Source organism: Panthera tigris, chromosome F2 (assembly GCF_018350195.1).
Source record: "Panthera tigris isolate Pti1 chromosome F2, P.tigris_Pti1_mat1.1, whole genome shotgun sequence".
Taxonomy (NCBI): domain Eukaryota; kingdom Metazoa; phylum Chordata; class Mammalia; order Carnivora; family Felidae; genus Panthera; species Panthera tigris.
In genome coordinates, this window is record NC_056676.1 from 55,372,997 (window position 1) to 55,395,563 (window position 22,567).

Consider the following 22,567-nt stretch of genomic DNA (forward strand, 5'->3'; position numbering starts at 1 on the left):
GGTCTTTTCCTGTTTTCTCCTCTAGGGTTTTGATGGTTTCCTGTCTTACATTCAGGTCCTTTATCCATTTTGAGTTTACTTTTGTAAATGGTGTGAGAAAGTGGTCTAATTTCAACGTTCTGCATGTTGCTGTCCAGTTCTCCCAGCACCATTTGTTAAAGAGACTGTCTTTTTTCCATTGGGTGTTCTTTCCTGCTTTGTCAAAGATGAGTTGGCCATACGTTTGTGGGTCTAGTTCTGGGGTTTCTATTCTATTCCATTGGTCTCTGTGTCTGTTTTTGTGCCAATACCATGCTGTCTTGATGATGACAGCTTTGTAGTAGAGGCTAAAGTCTGGGATTGTGATGCCTCCTGCTTTGGTCTTCTTCAAAATTACTTTGGCTATTCGGGGCCTTTTGTGGTTCCATATGAATTTTAGGATTCCTTTTTCTAGCTTCGAGAAGAATGCTGGTGCAATTTTGATTGGGATTGCATTGAATGTGTTGATTGCTTTGGGTAGTATTGACATTTTTACAATATTTATTCTTCCAACCCATGAGCATGGAATGTTTTTCCGTTTCTTTATATCTTCTTCAATTTCCTTCATGAGCTTTCTATAGTTTTCAGCATACAGATGTTTTCCATCTTTGGTTAGATTTATTCCTAGGTATTTTATGCTTCTTGGTGCAATTGTGAATGGGATCAGTTTCTTTATTTGTCTTTCGGTTGCTTCATTGTTAGTGTATAAGAATGCAACTGATTTCTGTACATTGATTTTGTATCCTGCGACTTTGCTGAATTCATGTATCAGTTCTAGCAGACTTTTGGTGGAGTCTATCGGATTTTCCATGTATAATATCATGTCATCTGCAAAAAGTGAAAGCTTGACTTCATCTTTGCTAATTTTGATGCCTTTTATTTCCTTTTCTTGTCTGATTGCTGATGCTAGAACTTCCCACACTATGTTAAACAACAATGGTGAGAGTTGACATCTCTGTTGTGTTCCTGATCTCAGGGAAAAAGCTCTCAGTTTTTCCCCATTGAGGATGATGTTACCTGTGGGCTTTTCATAAATGGCTTTTATGATCTTTAAGTATGTTCCTTCTATCCCGACTTTCACGAGAGTTTTTATTAAGAAAGGATGCTGAATTTTGTCAAATGCTTTTTCTGCATCGATTGACAGGATCATATGGTTCTTATCTTTTCTTTTATTAATGTGATGTATCACATTGATTGATTTGCAATTGTTGAACCAGCCCTGCATCCCAGGACTGAATCCCACTTGATCATGGGGAATAAATCTTTTAATATGCTGTTGAATTCGATTTGCTAGTATCTTACTGAGAATTTTTGCATCCATATTCATCAGGGATATTGGGCTGTAGTTCTCTTTTTTTATTGGGTCTCTGTCTGCTTTAGGAATCAAAGTAATACTGGCTTCATAGAATGAGTCTGGAAGTTTTCCTTCCCTTTCTATTTTTTGGGATAGCTTGAGAAGGATAGGTATTATCTCTGCTTTAAATGTCTGGTAGAACTCCCCTGGGAAGCCATCTGGACCTGGACTCTTATTTGTTGGGAGATTTTTGATAACTGATTCAATTTCTTCGCTGGTTATGGGTTTATTCAAGCTTTCTATTTCCTCCTGTTTGAGTTTTGGAAGCATGTGTGCATTTAGGAATTTGTCCATTTCTTCCAGGTTGTCCAGTTTTTTGGCATATAGTTTTTCATAGTATTCCCTGATAATTTCTTGTATTTCTGAGGAATTGGTTTTAATAATTCCATTTTCATTCATGATTTTATCTATTTGGGTCAACTCCCTTTTGTTTTTGAGAAGCCTGGCTAGAGGTTTATCAATTTTATTTTTTCAAAAAACCAACTCTTGGTTTCATTGATCTGCTCTATAGTTTTTTTAGATTCTATATTGTTTATTTCTGCTCTGATCTTTATTATTTCTCCTCTTCTGCTGGGTTTAGGGTGTGTTTGCTGTTCTGCTTCTATTTCCTTTAGGTGTTCTGTTAGATTTCATATTTGGGATTTTTTTGTTTCTTGAGATAGGCCTGGATTGCAATGAATTTTCCTCTCAGGACTGCCTTCGCTGCATCCCAAAGCGTTTGGATTGTTATATTTTCATTTTCGTTTGTTTCCATATATTTTTTAATTTCTTCTCTAATTACCTGGTTGACCCATTCATTCTTAATAGGGTGTTCTTTAACTTCCATGCTTTTGGAGGTTTTCCAGACTTTTTCCTGTGAATAATTTCAAGCTTCATAGCATTGTGGTCTGAAAGTGTGCATGGTATGATCTCAATTCTTGTATACTTCTGAAGGGCTGTTCTGTGACCCAGTGTGTGATCTGTCTTGGGGAATGTTCCATGTGCACTTGTGAAGAAAGTGTATTCTGTTGCTTTGGGATTCAGAGTTCTAAATATGTCTGTCAAGTCCATCTGATCCAATGTATCATTCAGGGCCCTTGTTTCTTTATTGACTGTGTGTCTAGATGATCTATCCATTTCTGTAAGTGGGGTGTTAAAGTCCCCTGCAATTACCACATTCTTATCAATAAGGTTGCTTATGTTTGTGAGTAATTGTTTTATATATTTGGGAGCTCCTGTATTCGGCACATAGACATTTATAATTGTTAGCTCTTCCTGATGGATAGACCCTGTGATTATTATATAATGCCTTTCTTCATCTCTTGTTACAGCCTTTAATTTAAAGTCTAGTTTGTCTGATATAAGTATGGCTACTCCAGCTCTCTTTTGACTTCCAGTAGTATGATAAATGGTTGTCCATGCCCTCACTCTCAATCTGAAGGTGTCCTCAGGTCTAAAATGAGTCTCTTGTAGACAGCAAATAGATGGGTCTTGTTTTTTTATCCATTCTGATACCCTATGTCTTTTGGTTGGCGCATTTCGTCCATTTACATTCAGTGTTATTATAGAAAGATATGGGTTTAGAGTCATTGTGATGTCCGTAGGTTTCATGCTTGTAGAGATGTCTCTGGTACTTTGTCTCACATGAGCTCCCTTAGGATCTCTTGTAGGGCTGGTTTAGTGGTGATGAATTCCTTCAGTTTTTGTTTGTTTGGGAAGACCTTTTTCTCTCCTTCTATTCTAAATGACAGATTTGCTGGATAAAGGATTCTCGGCTACATATTTTTTCTGTTCATCACATTGAAGTTCTCCTGCCATTCCTTTCTGGCCTGCCAAGTTTCAGTAGAGAGATCCGTCACGAGTCTTAAAGGTCTCCCTTTATATGTTAGAGCACGTTTATCCCTAGCTGCTTTCAGAACTTTCTCTTTATCCTTGTATTTTGCCAGTTTCACTATGATATGTCGTGCAGAAGATCGATTCAAGTTACGTCTGAAGGGAGTTCTCTGTGCCTCTTGGATGTCAATGCCTTTTTCCTTCCCCAGTTCAGGGAAGTTCTCATCTATTATTTCTTCAAGTACACCTTCAGCACCTTTCCCTCTCACTTCCTCCTCTGGAATACCAATTTTGCATATATTATTTCTCTTTAGTGCATCACTTAGTTCTCTAATTTTCCCCTCATACTCCTGGAATTTTTTTATCTCTCTTTTTCTCAGCTTCCTCTTTTTCCATAATTTTACCTTCCAGTTTACCTATTCTCTCCTTTCCCTCTTCAATCTGAGCCGTGGTTTTCTCCATTTTATTTTGCATCTCATTTATAGCATTTTTTATCTCCTCCTGGCTGTTCCTTAGTCCCTTGATCTCTGTAGCAATAGATTCTCTGCTGTCCTGTATATTGTTTTCAAGCCCAGTGATTAATTTTATGACTATTATTCTAAATTCACTTTCTGTTATATTGTTTAAATCATTTTTGATCAGTTTGTTAGCTGTTGTTATTATTTCCTGGAGGTTTTTTTGAGGGGAATTCTCCCATTTCCTCATTTTGGATAGTCCCTGGAGTGGTGTGGGACTGCGGGGCACTTCCCCTGTGTTGTCTTGATTAACTTGCGTTGGTGGGCGGGGCCGCAGTCCAACCACTGGTGTGTACCTTCTCTTCCCCTCTCCTAGGGGCGGGATTCACTGTGGGGTGGTGTGGCCTGTCTGGGCTACTTGCACACTGCCAGGCTTGTGGTGTTGCGGATCTGGTGTATTAGCTGGGGTGGATCAGCAAGGTGCACAGGGGCGCGAGGGGCAGACTCAGCTCACTTTTCCTTCGATGATCAGCTTCAGGAGGGGCCCTGTGGCACCGGGAGTGAGTCAGACCCGCCACCACCAGAGGGATGGATCTGCAGAAGCGCTGTGTTGGGTGTTTGCGTGGAGCAAGCCAGTCCCCTGGCAGGAACCGGTTCCCTTTGGGATTTTGGCTGGGGGATGGGCAAGGGAGATGGTGCTGGAGAGTGCATTTGTTCCCTGCCAAACTGAGCTCTGTCGTCCAGGGCCCAACAACTCTCCCTCCCGTTGTCCTCAAGCCCTCACGCTCTCCAAACAGAGCTGTTAGCTTATAACCTTCCAGATGTTAAGTCCTGCTCGCAGTAGGTACACACTCCGTCCGACCCCTCCGCTTTTGCCAGCCAGACTCAGGGGCTCTGCTTTGCCGGCAGGCTGCCCCTCTGCTCCAGCTCCCTCCCGCCAGTCCATGTAGTGCACACTGCCTCTCCGCCCTTCCTACCCTTTTCCGTGGGCCTCTCGTCTATACTTGGCTCCGGAGAATCCATTCTGCTAGTCTTCTGGTGGTTTTCTGGATTATTTAGGCAGGTGTGGGTAGAATCTAAGTGATCAGCAGGACGCGGTAAGCCCAGCATCCTCCTACACCGCCATCTTCCTCTTCCTATGTCTAGAATGACATTGTCTTCTATATTTCCAAAATTACTCCTACCAATGGATGATAGCATAGTTATTTGAGTATGGATCATTGTATTAAACAAATTTAAACTTATAATTAACAAATACATAATAAGAGCTTGCTTTAGAGTTTTAGGTAGCAGCTGCTGAGAGCTTACTGTATGGTTTTATGTAGCAGCTATTGATCAGACCTGTATCAGATAATGCATATTATAAGGAACTAAGAATCTTAATGAGATAAACATGAAAATAATTTTCAGACTGCTTTATCAAGGTATTATTGGCATACAAAAATTCTCCATATATAATATGTACAACTTCATGAATTTGGAGATAAGTATACACTCTTGAAACTATCACCATAACTTATGCCATAAACGTATCCACCACGTCCACAAATTTCTTTTCTTTTTGTTATTTAAAAAATAAAAATATTTATTTAAATGCATAGATATTCAAAGGCAAAGCAATGAGGTGATTATTTTTGATATTTCTCTTGTAGAGATTTATCATATCCTTTGTGTATTCAATCTGAGTTTAAATAATTTGTATCCAGGGGCCACTATCGAAGTGGTTAGTTAGTTAGTGATCATTCTGAGTTATTTTTATTGATTTTTAAAATTGATTTTATTCTGTATTTTAAAAAGGCTATAGTTATATGTTGTGACACAATGAACTTAGAAAATAAGGTTAACTACTGTCACGACCTTGCTACATTTCCTGTCCTTTCCAACTTGTTACTATCCTATTTCTGTTTCTTTACTACCCATCATTTCATTTCATACATTTATAATTCCATTTATATTCAGAAACTTTTTCAACTTCTATTTTATTGCTTTCAAATTGATTTATGGCATATTTTAAATAATAAACTAGCTAAATTATTTCTAATAAGTAATCATAAGAAGGGTGATATCAAATCTTTTCAAATTAAAAAATTTCTATGATATAAATGTAAAATTCCATTAATATCAAATGAACATTTACACAACAGTAGTTTTCCCTTTGGACATACAAGCCAATAGTCATTTACTAGTTGGGATTTTTTATGTTGGCTTAAATTTAAAAGCACTTCATTTGAATATGATGGCCTAAAACACAATAGTGAAGATCCACTTCTGAAATGAAGGTATGTAGAGCTCTGGCACATCTGTTCTCAATATTTTTTAAATACCACACCATAAACTATTTTTTAAAAGCCACACACATATTGAAAATGTCTGGAGTTTGTCCTAACGTTACATAACAATAAAAGCAAGAAAAACCACACTTATTTGAGAAAACCTATTAAATCAACAAAACCCAGCAATTTTGTGGCATTTGAGCCACAACCTGCTGCCTACCTTTTTTCTTCCCCCGGCACAGCATGATAGAAGATCCATTCAAGATGGGTGTGCACAAAAAGTTGGGGCTTCCCCTCTGAAGCTGTAATTCCTCTAGTTCTGTATTGCATAAAGTACATTCCAGGTGAGAGTTTGAGGGCTGTATTTCCTCTACTAGCTTTCCTTTTTGTACCTAGCCCCTACTCTTAGCATAGAGGCTATACCCCAGGCACAGCAGGCTATCCCACCAAAATCCCAGAAAGCTTCTTTGCTGAAATTTAAACAAACAAACCAACAAACAAAAAAATTGATTCAAAGAATTTACATGAAAACTCAAGGAACCAGAACAAATAAAACAATCTTGAAATATAATGATGATCCTGAAAAATAATAACAAAGCTAAGGGATTCACACGTCCTGATGTTTACATTTACTACAAAGATATAGTAATCAAAACAGTATGATACTGGAGTAAGGCTAGGCATATAGATAAATGGAATAGACTTGAGAGTCCAGAAATGAACATTCATATTTATGGCCAATTGAATATTAACAAGGTTGCCAAGACATTCAATGAGGGAAAGAATAGTCCTTTCAACAAATGGTGCTGGGATAATTTGATGTCTACGTGTGAAAGAATGAAATTGGGCCCCTTCCTCACACAATATACAAAAATTAGCTCAAGAAGAAACAAAGACCTAAATTGGGGTGCCTGTATGGCTCAGTCAGTTAAACAACTAACTCTTGATTTCGGCTCAGGTCATGATCTCATGGTTTAAGAGATCGAGCCCCCCCATCAGGCTTTGCTCTGACAATGTGGAGCCTGCCTGGGATTCATTCTCTCCCTCCCTCTCTCACTCTGCCTTCCCCCTGCTCGCTCTCTCTCTCTCTCTCAAAATAAATAAACTTAAAAAAAATGAATCAAAGACCTAAATACAAAACTTTAAAAAGTAAACCAAAAAAACAAGTAAACAAAGAAGCACATCAAATAGTGTTCAAGAAATAGTGTAAATCAAATCCATAGTCAGATACCACCTTACAGTCACTAGGATGATTATAATAAAAAAGATGGATAATAAAGAGTTTGAAAGGATATGTATAAGTTGGAACCTTCTTCCACTGCTATCAGAAATGTAAAATGGCGCATTGCTTTGACAGAGTCTGGCAGTTCCTCAAAATTTTAAAACATTGGATTACCATATGATCCAGTAACTCTACTCTTTAGTGTCTACCCAAGAGAAAACATATGTCCACACAAAAATTTGTACAGGGATTTTTACAGCAGCATTATTCATGGTAGGCAAAAAGTGGTAACAACACAAATACCCAGTTGATGAATGTATAAATAAAATGAGATATATTCATACAATGCAATGTTATTCAGCAATTAAAAGGAATGAGGTACTGATGTATTCTGCTACCTGGATGAACCTTGAAAACATGCTAAGTGAAAAAAGCTAGCTACCAAAAAACCCGTAATTTGTATGTTTACATTTATATGAAATGCCCAAAATAGGCAAATTTATACACACAGAAAATAGATTGGCAGTTGTCTGGGGTCAGAGGGGTTAAGGGGAAGTAACACTTTTCTGCTAATGTGCATGGAATCTATTTGTGGAACAATGAAAATGTTCTAAAATTGGTTGTGGTGATAGCTGTGCATATATGTGAATATCCAAAAAAACCATTGAATTATACATTAAGAATAGGTAAATATATGTGAATTATATCTCAATAAGTTGTTTAGCAAGCCATTAAAAAGCACAACTTTCATATTTGCAGTATACACCTCTTAATATTAAATGTTGAGGGTTATTTGTGTGCCTATGATAAAGAAAACAATTTAAAAAGCACTATATTCTAATTAACGAAACATTAATATTAATGAAAATAAACTGCTTATAATGCCATTGGGGAGGGTGTAATCTTGCACTGGAATTAGTCAGTTTTCCACTGGTAGATGGTAGAAAATGAATCCTGTCATTTGTTTACATATAAATCAATTGGTTAATATAGAGAACCAAACTATATATTTCAAGAGAAAAATGAAGACATACATAAAAGCACAAACTGTAAAACCAGATCACTTAGGTTAGGATTCTTGCCTGACACTTAGGGACTATGAGACTGGATGTCAGAATTCTGGGGTCCTACAAAGAAAAGGTAGACTGGAGTTATCAAAATGTAATATTTCTTTTAATTTTCTTATTTTTTTATATAGTAGTTTCTCCTTAGGTGTGCAAACATCTCCAGAGAGCAAAAATCCCTCCTTATTCTACCCACCACTCCCAGCCTTCTTTCATGGTCTAAGTGGGTTAGTCACATGATATGTGACATACACAAAGAGGATCTAGATATTTAATGGTTCCTCATGAATCTTTCCACCAGTCTTTGTTTTTAGCCCCACTTACATCCCTGGCTTCTGAAATATATAGTGTCTCCATGTCCTAAGAATTTTTGAATTCTTGCTAAGTAAATCATCATGCTTACTGGCTTTTACTTTCTCTTCCCCAACTATTTGAGTGATTAGGTTTCATATATTTTTAGTCTCAATAAAATTTTAATTGTCCATTAACTTTGTTTTCCAAGATATTTAATTGTCCATCATCACTGATTTCATATGTTGTAGATTGTTCAATGTGCTATTCATTACCAATTTTAAAAAAAGATAGAGATTGAAATATATAGATGATAGATAGATAGTTGATAAGAAAGATGTAGAGATGTCCTCCGAAAATTCTGCTGTCATTGAGCATGTATTAAAAACAATCTATCAGGGGTGCCTGAATGGCTCTGTTGGTTGAGCATCCGACTCCGGCTCAGTCATGATCTCACAGTTCGTGGGTTTGAGCCCCACGCCGGGCTCTGTGCTGACAGCTCAGAACCTGGAGCCTGCTTTAGATCCTGTGTCTCCCTCTCTCTCTGCCCCTCCCCAACTCGCACTCAGTTTCTCTCTCTCTCTCTCTTCTCTCTCAAAAATAAATAAACATTAAAAAGTTTTTTAAAAAATCTATCAATAAAGTGGTTATGTAGTAACAAGTGATGCTGGCAATTTTTTAAATAAAAGGAATGAATGGTAGGGGCGCCTGGGTGGCGCAGTCGGTTAAGCGTCCGACTTCAGCCAGGTCACGATCTCGCGGTCTGTGAGTTCGAGCCCCGCGTCAGGCTCTGGGCTGATGGCTTGGAGCCTGGAGCCTGTTTCCGATTCTGTGTCTCCCTCTCTCTCTGCCCCTCCCCCGTTCATGCTCTGTCTCTCTCTGTCCCAAAAATAAATAAAAAAAATTTGAAAAAAAAAATTAAAAAAAAAAAAAAAGGAATGAATGGTAATAAGAATTGCTGGGATTTGGAGGACAATGAAGTCAAATATATTTTCTATGTCTCATGTTTATATTTATACTATTAACAATGCATGAGACCTAAATAACATTCATTTATTGAGCTTGATTAGATCTGTTACATTGTCTAGGACAGTAAGTCATTTTTATATTATTTATTTGTTTGTTTTTAGAGAGAGACCACGTGTCAGGGAAAGGGAGCTGGTTGGGGGGAGACAGAGAGAGAATAAAAGAGACGGAGAGAGAGAGACAGAGAGACAGAATATCTTAAACAGGCTCCACGCTCAACACAGCGCCCAATGTGGAGCTCTATCTCACAACCCTGGGATCATGACCTGAGCCAAAATCAGTCTGATGCTCAACCAACTGAGCCACCCAGGAGCCTGGCAGCCATTTTTCTAATCATTTCTGGTTGATCTATGTACTTAGATATCCTAGGGCTATTCAGAAAAATAAACTATGAGTTACATTTGTTTCAAAGTGTATACTTACTAAATATCTTTCAATTTTGTTTTCCATTTTTAACCTCTTTTTTGGCAACTGCCCCAATAAGGTCAACAGTCAACTGCCTTTTTTAAACAACAACAACAAAAATACATATATAATTATGTCATTTACTTCTTAAAAAATTCACCTTCTAATTCTTGAAAAGGTACATAATACAATCCACTGTTTCACTGAATATTAGTTTTGTTTGTTTGTTTGATTTCCAAAAGCATTAATCACAATATATCTCTTCTGATTAATTTCTTATTATTTTGATCAGTACTGTGTTACTCTAGTTAAATGAATAGTCTTGTTCTCCTAATATGCAAGACCCATCCTTACACTGTACTTTTTCATTATGCTCCAGAATTTTTTTGTATTCTCTTCCCAGAAGGCAAAATTCTAATTATAAAAAGAGCAATAAAATAATGATTCCCCTCCACTGTTTCCTGCTCTGTAAAACCTTCTTTACTTTCTCCAAGGGAAGGTTGACTATTACTTCCTTTGTTACCATATAATTATATTAATTTATCTGCATCATCCTTTATGGAAATATTTTTGTAGTTATATGTATAGAAGTCTGCTCACTTAATAGTTAGCTGTTGAAGACATAAGCCTAGCAGTAATTGTTTTTTTTCTGGTACTTAGCTAGTGCACATAAATCTTTAATAAATTATGTTTTATTTTTATTTTTTGTTTACTTATTTTTTTAAGTTTATTTTTGAGAGAGAGAGAGAGAGAAAGTAAGACTGGGGGAAGGGCAGAGAGAGAGGAGATAGAGAAACCGAAGCAGGCTTTGCTGTCACCGCAGAGCCCAATGTGGGGCTTGAACTCACGAACTTCAAGATCATGACCTAAGCTGAAGTCAAGAGGCACACACCTAACCAACTGAACCACCCAGGCACACCAATAAATTATTTTTTTAGTATCTATTATAATCTTAAGTTAAAAATACTAATATTGTATTTTTTATTTTTTATTTTTGTTATTGAAATATAATGGGATAATCAGTATAGCATATTTTTTTCTCAAACATATGCTGATGAGTATGGGTTAGAAAGCCTTCAATGTTATGTTTCAACTCAAACTTACTTCAAAAAAGTTCCTATTTCCCTATTGTATTAATTACATTTAAAATGGTTTAATATTGGGGCACCTGAGTGGCTCAGTCGGTGAAGCGTCTGACTTCAGCTCAGGTCATGATCTGTCTTACAGTTCATGGGTTTGAGCTCCACACTGGGCTCTGTGCGGAGAGCTCGGAGCTTGGAGCCTGCTTCAGATTCTGTGTCTCCTTCTTTCTCTGCCCCTACCCTGCTCACATTGTCTGTCTCTCTCTCAAAAATAAATAGACATTAAAATGTGTTAATATAATCTTGCCATTTGCAAAACATGTATGGAGCTAGAGAGTATAATGTTAAGTGAAGTAAGTCAGTCATAGAAAGAGAAATACCATATGATTTCATTCATATGTGGAAATTAAGAAACAAAACAAATGAGCAGAGGAAGAAAAGAGACAGAGAAAAAACAACCAAGGAACAGGTTCTTAACTATAGAGACAAACTGGTGATTACCAGAAGGGCAGTGAGTGGAGGGATGAGTGAAATAGGTGATGGGAATTAAAGAGTACACTTATCATGATGAGCACAGAGTAATGTTTAGAACTGTTGAATAATTATATTGTATACCTGAAACTAATATAACACTATATGATAACTATAGTCAAATAGAAATTTAAGACAATAAAATTTTAAAAATAAGAGCTGGAAAAGAATGGTTTAGCATACAAATAAAGAAATATGAAAAAATACACACAAAATCATATATGGAGTAAATTCTAAATATAGTATCTGTGTATGCTCTGCATTTTAATTTGTTTCCATACACACACACACACACACACACACACACACACACACGTGCGCTTGTGCGCGCACGTACAGTGAATCAGCCCTGGCTTTAAACAGTGGTAAAATGATAAATACAAAAAAAAAAAAATATTCTATTTAAACAGTGAATTAAGTCTTAAATCTTCTATTTAAACAAAATCAACAATTATAATGTGCACTTGATAAAACACTGACAAGGTTAATTATCAAATTTTCATAGGCTGGAGCAAACTATTTCATATGTGTTTACTTATTTTGAACGTATTGACCTTAACTAAACATGCCGTGCCTTCTGAGATGATACACTTTACATTTCTCTCATTCAGTAAGAGATATATCAAACTTTACCTATTTTCTCTTTCATGCTTTTACCAAAATAAGTTACTTTTCACTCCAAACCATATGAGGTTTGAATTCACAGAATTTAAGGTAATAGGATGGGGTCTTCTTAGAATAAAAAGGCAAATATCTTGCCTTTTAAGCATTTATTCCTAAGAAAATCAGATGTAAAATGTTTGGAGTATCTTTTGGGATTGTCAAATTTGAGTTTCTTTTAAAGTTCATGCACAAAATAGAGTATTATATTGTAAAAAAATGCAATGATTTTTATAATCAAGAAAGTATATTCATTGTTTTGTTGTTGTTTTTAATTTTTTCAAGTTTATTTTGAGAGAGACAGAGCAAGCGGGGGAGGGGCAGAGAGAGAGAGGGACAGAGAGAATCCCAAACAGGCTGCGCACTGTCAGTGCAGAGCCCAGTGCCGGACTTGAACTCCTGACCTGTGAGATCATGACTTGAGCTGAAACCAAGAGTTGAGCTGAATGCTAACCTACTGAGACACCCAGGCGCCCATGTTGTTGTTAAAACAGCATGTTGCTACACCTATCAAATAGCAAATCTGTGTGCCTCTTTTCAAGCTTCTCCTTTCCCACTGCAAATCCAGAGTAAAAATCCAGACCTGTTGTGGAATGCTCTGATTAATAAAAAGCTGCCGGTTATTGCAATGCTCCTAAAAACTGATGTTGCAGAATACAGCAGCCAATACCACAGTCATTTCTGAAAATTTAAGGTAAAATTAAGTAACAGACACACTTTTTATTCCAGTTACGTTCAATTATTCCTGATCAAAGGCTATACAGGGTCACTTTTTTTCCCACTTTTCCGTATTTCTCAGAAGAATATATTTGCCCAAACATTTCTCCTGTCCTATGTGATTTTCTTTTTTTATATATATTTTATATATCATATATATACACATATATATGATATATCACATATATATAAGATATATATCTACACACATATATATGTATATATATGTATATATGTGTATATATGTGTGTATGTGTACATATATGTATACTGATATATCGATACATATATATGTATTTTTTTTAGAGAGAGACAGAGTGCATATACAAGCTGAGGATGGGCAGAGAGAAGAGACTGAGGATCTGAAGTAGGCTCTGCACAGATAGCAGAGAGCCCCAAGCCAGCTTTGAACTCATGAATCTTGAGATCATGACCTGAGCCAAAGTCAGACACTTAATCGACTGAGCACCCAAGCACCCCTCTTATTTTGGTTTTGAATCACATGTGTTATGGCATTATACCAAAGTCAGAAAAAATACAAAGTCCAAAAATACAGAGTCCAAAAAAATACATAAACAAAATTACCTGGGTTTTTAACTTGAATATTTTAAGAAAGTGCCTTTCACTAAGGAGAGTTGATAGTATGGTTCTTATTTCTCTTTCAAGAGTATAAATGGCAGTGAATAACATAAAACATTTTGGTTGAGGGTTTATAATGATTTTGACCTTTATAGATAAATATAGTAACAGAAATATTTTGCTATAAAAATCAAGGTCCATGTGTCCCTTTAAATCAACATTTTTGTATTCTTGGGGTAAAGACCTAGTAGTACAATTTCTGAGTCATAGGGTAGTTTTAGTTTTAACCTTTTAACTTCATACTGTTTTCCAGAGTGAATGCACCAGTTTGCCTTCCCACCAACATTGCAAGAGAGATCTCTTTTCTCCACATTCTTGCCAACATCTGCTGTTTCCTGTGTTGTTAAGTTTAGCCACTATGACAGGTGTGAAGTGATATCTCATTTTAGTTTTTTGATTTGTATTTCTCTGATGATGAGTGATGTTGGGCATCTTTTCATGTATCTGTTAGCCATCTGGATGTCTTCTTTGGAAAAGTATCTGTTCATGTCTTCTGCTCATTTCTTACCTGGATTGTTTTTTTGGGTATTGAGTTTGTAAGTTCCTTATAGATTTTAGACACTATCCCTTTATCATATATGTCATTTGCAAATATCTTCTACCACTCCCTTGGTTGCCTTTTAGTTTTGTTGATGGTTTCCTTCATTGTACAGAAGCTTTTTTATTGTGAAGTCCCAATAGTTTATTTTTGCTTTTGTTTTCCTTGCCTCTGGAGACACGTCTAATAATTTGTTCCAGCCAGTGTCAAAGAGGTTGCTGCCTGTGTACTCCTCTAGGATTTTGATGGTTTCTTGTTTCACATTTAGGTCTTTCATCCATTTTGAATTTATTTTTGTACATGGTGTATATGGTCTAGTTTCATTTTTCTGCGTGTTGCTGTCCAACACCATTTGTTGAAGAGATTCTCTTTTTCCATTTGATATTTTTTCCTGCTTGGTTGAAGATTGGTTGACAATATAATTGTGGGTCCATTTTTGGGTTGTCTATTGTATTCCACTGATCTATGTGTCTATTTTTGTGCCATTACCATACCATCCTAATGACTTCAGATTTATAATATAGCTGAAAGTCTGGAGTTGTGATGCCTCCAGCTTTGCTTTTCTTTTTCAAGGTTGCTCTCACTATTCATAGTCTTTTGTGGTTCTGTACAAATTTTAAGATTGTTTGTTCTAGCTCTGCAAAAAAATGTTGGTAGTATTTTGATAGGTATTGTATTAAATGTGTAGATTTCTTTGGGTAGTATAGACATTTTAACAATGTTTGTTCTGCCAATACATTTCTTTGTGTCCTCTTCAGTTTCCTTCATAGGTATTCTATAGTTTTCAGAGTACAGATCTTTTACCTCTTTGGTTAGGTTTATTCCTAGATATCTTATGGTTTTTGGTGTAGTTGTAAATAGAATTGAGTCCTTGGTTTCACTTTGTGCTGCTTCATTATTGGTATATAGAAATGCCACAGATTTCTGTACATTAATTTTTTATCCTGAAAATTTGTGGAATTCATGTATTAGTTCTAGAAATTTTTTTGGTGGAGTCTTTCAGGCTTTCTACATAGAGTATTATTCACCTGTGAATAGTGGAAGTTTCACTTCTTCTTTGCCAGTTTGAATGCCTTTTATTTCTTTTTGTTGCCTGATTGCTGAGGCTAGGATCCAGTACTATGTTAAATAACAATGGTGGTGTTCATAACAACATTATCAATAATAGCCAAATTATGGAAAAAGCCCAGATGTCCATCAACTGATGAATGGATGAAGATGTAATACCACACACACTCACATGCACACACACAGAATGGGATATTATTCAGCCATCAAAAAGAATGAAATCTTGTCTTTGCAATGATGTGGATGGAGCTAAAGTATTTTATGCTAAGCAAAATAAGTCAAATATCATATGATTTTACTCATATGTAGAATTCAAGAAACAAAACAGATGAACATAAGGGAAAGAAAAAAAGAGAGAAGCAAACTAAAAGACTCTTAACTGTAGAGAACAAACTAAGAGTTGCTGGAGGGAAGCTAGAGAGGGGATGAGCTAAATGAGTGATGGGTATTAAGGAGGGCACTTGTGATAAGCACCAGTTGATATTTGGAAGTGATGAATCACTAGATGAATCACTAAATTCTACTCCTTAAACTAATATTACACTATATGTTAACTAACTAGAATAAATAAAAACTTGAAATGTAAAAAAAAAATTTAAAAATAAAACAAACTAAGTCCTTGGAAATGGTACCAATTCAGAGTATATGCACTTCAACCATACCCAGTTTCTTAGCCTGGTTCTTCAATAGCAATCCTACCAGTTACTGGACACTGTTAAAACATGCATGTTTGAATTTATTTGAGATTGTCAAACAGCAACCTTTCAATGAAACTTTCTGGAGAGTATGACCTTAAATGTACAGCTTCAAAACAGAAATTGGCATCTAAACAGAGAAGTAAATGCTTCTTGGAGTATTACACTAAGATTATTTCTTCCAATCCCACCTTTCATTGCTATGAAATCAATTCCTACACTGACTGTAGTCACAAGAGGGGCCGGGAACTAGAGTGAAAATTTAATGACACATTTATTTCTTTGACTTGCTTGTGTTTTCACAGACATCATATAAAAAAATGTTCAATGAAAACATTTTTATATTTCCCATAAAAGTTTTGTGGAAAGAGCTGATGTTTTAAAAGTAATCAGGTAAAAGAAAATAAATTTAGATGTTCAATCAGTTTAAAATGATGGTGAGAAAAAATAATTCTTAGCTTATCAGCTAATTATTTAACAGATTTTTTATAAACAATGATTATCATTGCTATCATTAAACATGTTATTTTATCTAAATTTATTTTTAAAATTAAATGTATACCAGAAATTATGTTTATTGAAATAAGAAATTAATATAGAATTATCAAGTGCAATGCTAACCAGGCTGTGCTCTACTGAAACCCTAGCACTCACAAGCTAGCTGCTTTAAAAGAAAAAGAAATCCTATAATTAAAAAAAATATATTGAAATTATACCCTACAATCTCCCCTTTAAGATTCACAAAAAATATTAACTTATTTAAAACTCTGAAAAACAGTTGAATAACAGTTTAGTTTTGCTAATCTATAATTTTTCAGAGATGTTATTGAAAACTTTTTTTCAAGGCACACTGATTATAATCAATATATTCCACACTTAACATTTCAGAAGACATTGTTCTAGGTCATGGCTTGGCAACCTTTTTCAACAAGGGATTGTGTAGTAAATATTTTTGGCTTTACAAGCCAAAAAGTCTCTATTATCTTTGTCACTATTCACCTGTACCATTGTAGTGTGAAAGCAGCCATAGACAATCAGAAACAGATGGGTGTAAATAAAACTTTATTTACAAGAACCTGAGGAAGTCTGGATTTGCCCTTTCCTTGTCTGATTCCTCATCTATATCACCTTTTCTCAAACTGAGGTTTACAAGACCTACAATAAGGAAGGGAAATACTTTATTGTTGAAAATATGGGAGAATAAGTAGGCCAAGATAGTCTCAGTTTCACTTATAGCTGCTCATTCTGATAGCTGTTACTTTTCACAAGCCATTAGTTAAACTAAATCTACTCTAATAATTAACTTTAATATCTACTTTCTTCATTTATAAAATGTAATGAGAATTATATCTAAGAAGCTAAGTATATATAAAATAAAATGTATAAATTACATTGTATTATACACAATGCTTGGCTAAATTTATAGTTACTGTCTTTTTAGTGTTTTTTACAAGTTCATGTAATACTTTCACAGAATTAGTCTGCTGGTGAAACATAATTTAAGATTATATGTTAAGATTATTTTATGTTCAGTTTTTAAAAAGCTTCAAAACTTAATTATTTTAAAAAAAGAATACCCACTTAATGTTTGTCTGTTTGGAGATTATTTTTTCTGTTCTTTATGAAGAAACTTTTTCAATAAAATCCCTTAAATCTTAATGTCTAGCTGGGGTTTTTTTCTATATCTATAAATTTTATTTATGTCTAATAAAAAGTATGATTATTGAAACTGCTCAAATTCCCATTTTCATATTTGTTGCCTGAATGTAGCTTTGAGTGTGTGCCCTATATAAAGCAATTGATAAGATTTTCAAGTAGGCATATAAATTCAAGATATATATATATATATACACACACGTGTATATACATGTGTATATACACATGTGTGTATATGTATGTGTACATGTGTATGTACATGTACATATGTATATGTACATGTGTATGTACATGTACATATGTATATGTACATATGTACATGTACATATGTATGTATATGTACATATGTATATGTACATGTGTATGTATATATGCACATATGTATATATATGTGTATATATATATATATATATATTTAGCCCTAACCAAACCTTCCCTTATTTTTTCAATGTGGCATCCTGATTATAATTAAATACACACATACATACACAAATTAACCAATGTCATACACATAAATACCTAATAATAATTCACAACACTCCTCAAATTTGATGATGCTTTGTAAAAGCCGGGTTTTAATGAAATAGACTCGTAAATCACTTCAGTGTTCATGAATCTTAGATGAAAAAAATAGCCCAAGAATTTCTTTTTTAGATTATATATATAGAACTCAATATATGTGCTCTTGAGTTTCACTCAGACCTGTGACCATGTATTAGAGACAATATGACATTTACAGAAAAAGTATGGATATAATTTAAATTCTGGTTCTGGCATATTGAAACCTTCAGTTCTCTTTTCATCTACAAAATGGAAGCAGTAATGTCCTAATTGCAGGATTGTGATTAGAATTTCATGAAGTAAAGCATTCTTAAGGAGCCTAGATAATAAGTTTTCAAACTTGGAATCACATTGGGTTAACCTAGGGAAACTTAAAAAACTTAATGTCCAGTGAAACCTAGATTAACTAAATCAGAATAACAGGATGGATTCAGGCACCAGCAGTTCTAATATCCTATGAGGTGATTCTATGTGTAACCAACTTTAAGAATTACAGGCCTGCAAAAAGGTTTCTCAAACTTCAGCTGGAAATTGATGAACTGAGGTTCTAGTTAAAATACAGAGTGAGTAGTTCTGATGAGGTTCTTGGATTCTGCACTTCTAAAACAACCTCACAGATGATGCTGGTGCTTCTGGTTCATGGACTATATTTGCAGTAGCAAGGGCTCAACAGATAATAAGTTTTCTCCCACTGTCACAGAAGAGTTTTGAGAAGCAAGCAGAAAACTGAGAACAGGTTTTTTAAATTTATTTTTTCATTCACTGAAATGGTATAATTCCTACACTTAGGGAAATTAATTTGCAGTTTAAGGGACACCTTTATTGTTGTTGTTGTTATAAATTAAATCATTGAGTATTTTATTTCTGAAAAACTAATGCTTCTCACTCCTTTCTGAGGTAAAGCTGAAAGCTAAAAAGCAAGCATATATTTCACTTTAAAATTTTATTTATGTAGAAAACTATTAAAACTGGGAGAATGAACAAAATTGCATTTTTACTTATAAATGGAAACAACATAAAATTATATAAATTCTGACTATCATTTGAACTTTTAAAAGTAAAAATGGCCTCATATTTTTCCATGCTGCGTTATCAGTATTCTAAGCTACACACACACACACACACACACATACACACACACGCATGCACACACACACACACTCCATAATGTGCTTAAAAACAGAATTGTATTAGCATGAGTATTAGGGTTTTTCCAGATGGGTGCTTCTGAAGAATTGTAGCCATTAAATTTTGGAACCCTTTTGTCTTCTTTCCAAATAAGCTAGTGATATTAATGAGATTTTCTATTTTTGCCTGAAGAGTTTCTTAGAACTGTTACTGGGCTTCAAAGAGATTACCTCAACTTGTACCTATATTTTATTTCATATACTATTTCTCCTTCAAAAGGATATGTTTTTCAGTAATTGAAAATTTCTTATTGGACGAAAATATAAAGAAAAAGTAAAACTGATTTCTCAAAAATTAAATTTTTCTATCTTTCTCTTTTTGAATGTATTTTAAAATAGTTACTTAAGGGGCACATGGGTGGCTCAGTCAGTTGAGTGTCCGACTGTTGATTTTGGCTGAGGCCATGATCTCAGAGTCATGGAATTGAGCCCTTTGTTGGGTTCCATACTGAGCATGGAGCCTGGTTGGGATTCTCTGTCTCTCTCTCCCTCTCCCCCTCTCTCTAACTTGTGTGCTCTCTTTCTAAAGTAATTTTTTTAATTAAATAATTACTTTTAAAAAGTTCTATTTGTTTACTACTTATTTGTGATTTATTATAGAGGGACAAGAGAACATAGGTTATTAGTACCATGTAGTATAATTGTTAAATATGATTTGGGGGGGGGGGCTGTGTGGAGGAGGGCTTACAGGCAGAGGGAGCAGAACACACAAGGAGCCCCAGGCTCCCATCATCTGATAGTGATCTTGCCCAGTGGGCAGTGCTGGACTGCATTCATATCAGCCGCTCCTTCCATAAAGGGTATCCCTACCTCCTGAATGATCAATGCAGTGAGTCAGGGAACTTCTAAAAGAAGTTATAAGAATGATATTTGCTCCTGGTTGAGAAAAAGGCCCAGAATCAAAGTGGGAATCTCCCAAGTTCAGTAGCTCATATGCACGTTTTCTTCCTGTGGGTTGACTCATCTGAAAGGGCCAACTCTCTGATGAGTATGTATATACTCATCCTGCTAACTAGTCATTAGCTGATTTTATTAAAGAGCACCCTAGAAAAAAGGTTTGTATGTAGTAATAGTTCTAATATAAAGTACAAATATGAAGAACACAGTTAATTTAAAACTATATACAATTTCTTGTAGTTTTCTAAGAAATCTTCATACTAAACATTTACAGTATACATTTTAGTGCAGTCTTTCAAAATATTTCTCAGGTTAAGAGAGACTGATTGAGGAGCACCTCGGTGGCTCAGTCAGTTAAGCGTCAGACTCTTTGATTTCGGCTCAGATCGGATCTCATGGTTTGTGAGCCTCTCATCTGGCTCCATGCTGATGGCACAGAGCCTGCGTGGAATGCTCTCTCTCCTGTCTCTGCTCATGCTCTCTCTCTCCCTAAATAAATAAATTAAATTAATAAACAAATAAATAAATAAATATATAATTTAAAAGAGATACTGATTAAAATTTGGTTTGGTACATACTAAAGTATTATGAGCATTTGCCAGTAAAGACTCATGATCATTATAATGTTCAACACATAACGTGCAACAAAATATAAAATAAATAATAATAATAACCCAGGTTCTAAGTGAGGTCATCTTTGAAATATATTGAAAACATGCACTTATTAACTTTTATTACTGATTTATTATTAATAAATATATAAATGCATATTACCAATAAACAAGATGACATTTCACACGTTAAAATTATGTAAGATTATAAGCATAAAAATAATTCATGTAGATATCACAGTGAGTAAAAACAGAAACATAAATTACTTAGTGGTACTAGAAAGGAACTAAAAAGCAATACAAGCAAGAATATAAATATGAAGACCATCTGACTGGAAATGCTCTTCTTAATTTACTATTATATGATTTTAAGTCAATTTAAAGTCCTTTGGACTCATTTCTTCAATTTTAAAACAAGAATGAAACTTCACACACACACACACACACACACACATGCGCACAGAAAGATCTAAATTACTATTTTATGGCTGAGCCACAATGTGTAGACATTGATGAAATCTTTTTGTGTCATCATGAAATTTGGGAAGAAATCACACACACACACACACTTAAACATAGAGCGTACTTAAACACTTCCACAGGTTATCTATTTGTGCAGATAGTGAATTACTATCTTTTTTAAAGTATATTTTTATTATCTTTTTTAATGTATATTTAGGAAATGATCAAAATAACTAAGGCACACCTATATGTGCCTTGTAATTCTCAATTTTAAGTTAGGTCAATAATTTGAAACCACAAAATTGTAATTGTTGGAGACAGAAATCATTATTCATGAAAAGAAATGTTATATACCAGTTAAACACAATACAATCAATGTTCAGGAATCCCTGGGTAAACCAAAGCTGATGTCCTAAACCCATGCATTTCTGTAGTAAGAAATGTCCCAAAATTATTGTGAAAATATATAATGTGCAAATACAAGGGACATAGAAAAAAAATGAAAAACATCCAGTTGAATGATTCAAGTATGATTTCTTAAAAGTTGGTGTTTGGAATGATCCATGAATAATGGATAGAGTATTTATAGGTGCAGTTTATGGGAAAAGGACTGTGTTTATAAGACTTTATTATGCACATTTTGTATTACTCTGTAGGATTCCACTTGTATAGTCAGTGCATCTTCCATAAAAAGATAACCAACGAAGGCTACTGCCTTAATTCTTTTTTCAATCTGTTCATTTTCTGTGAAATATCTTATATCTAGTAGTCCTTTGTTTTTGAATGTATAAATTTTCTCTTATTTTTGTGATTCTGATAATAATATTTGAAGAATATGCCACCTGGGATATGTTGATTTTTTCCTGTTATTGTTGTTCCTGGCAATGTAGTATTAGAATAATTTTAAAAGAAAATTTCCTATATGGGATATGTTAAATCCGTAGGCTCATTTTTAAAATACAAGTTTGGAATGGATTGAAAGACACATTAACAACGAAAATATTCAGATAAAATATGATACATGATACCTTTTCTACCACCACATAGCATATCATAGAACAAGTATAGTAGCATTGTGTTTGTAAGCATTGGAAAAGACATCTTAGTCAAATAAAATCACATATAAAACATGTTTCTAATCACAGCTTAGGGCAATAACAGTATTAACTAGCTCCTTTTCTAAGATTTAAGGAGTGTTACGCCTAATTGATTTTACATTAGCAGTGGCCTGAATCACTTTTTAAGACAAAGTTATTTCTAATTATTGGAACTGTGACTTGATTTTGAATTAAAACTTAAAAGACCAAATCGAGATACATTAAAAACAGCATGGATCCTTTCAG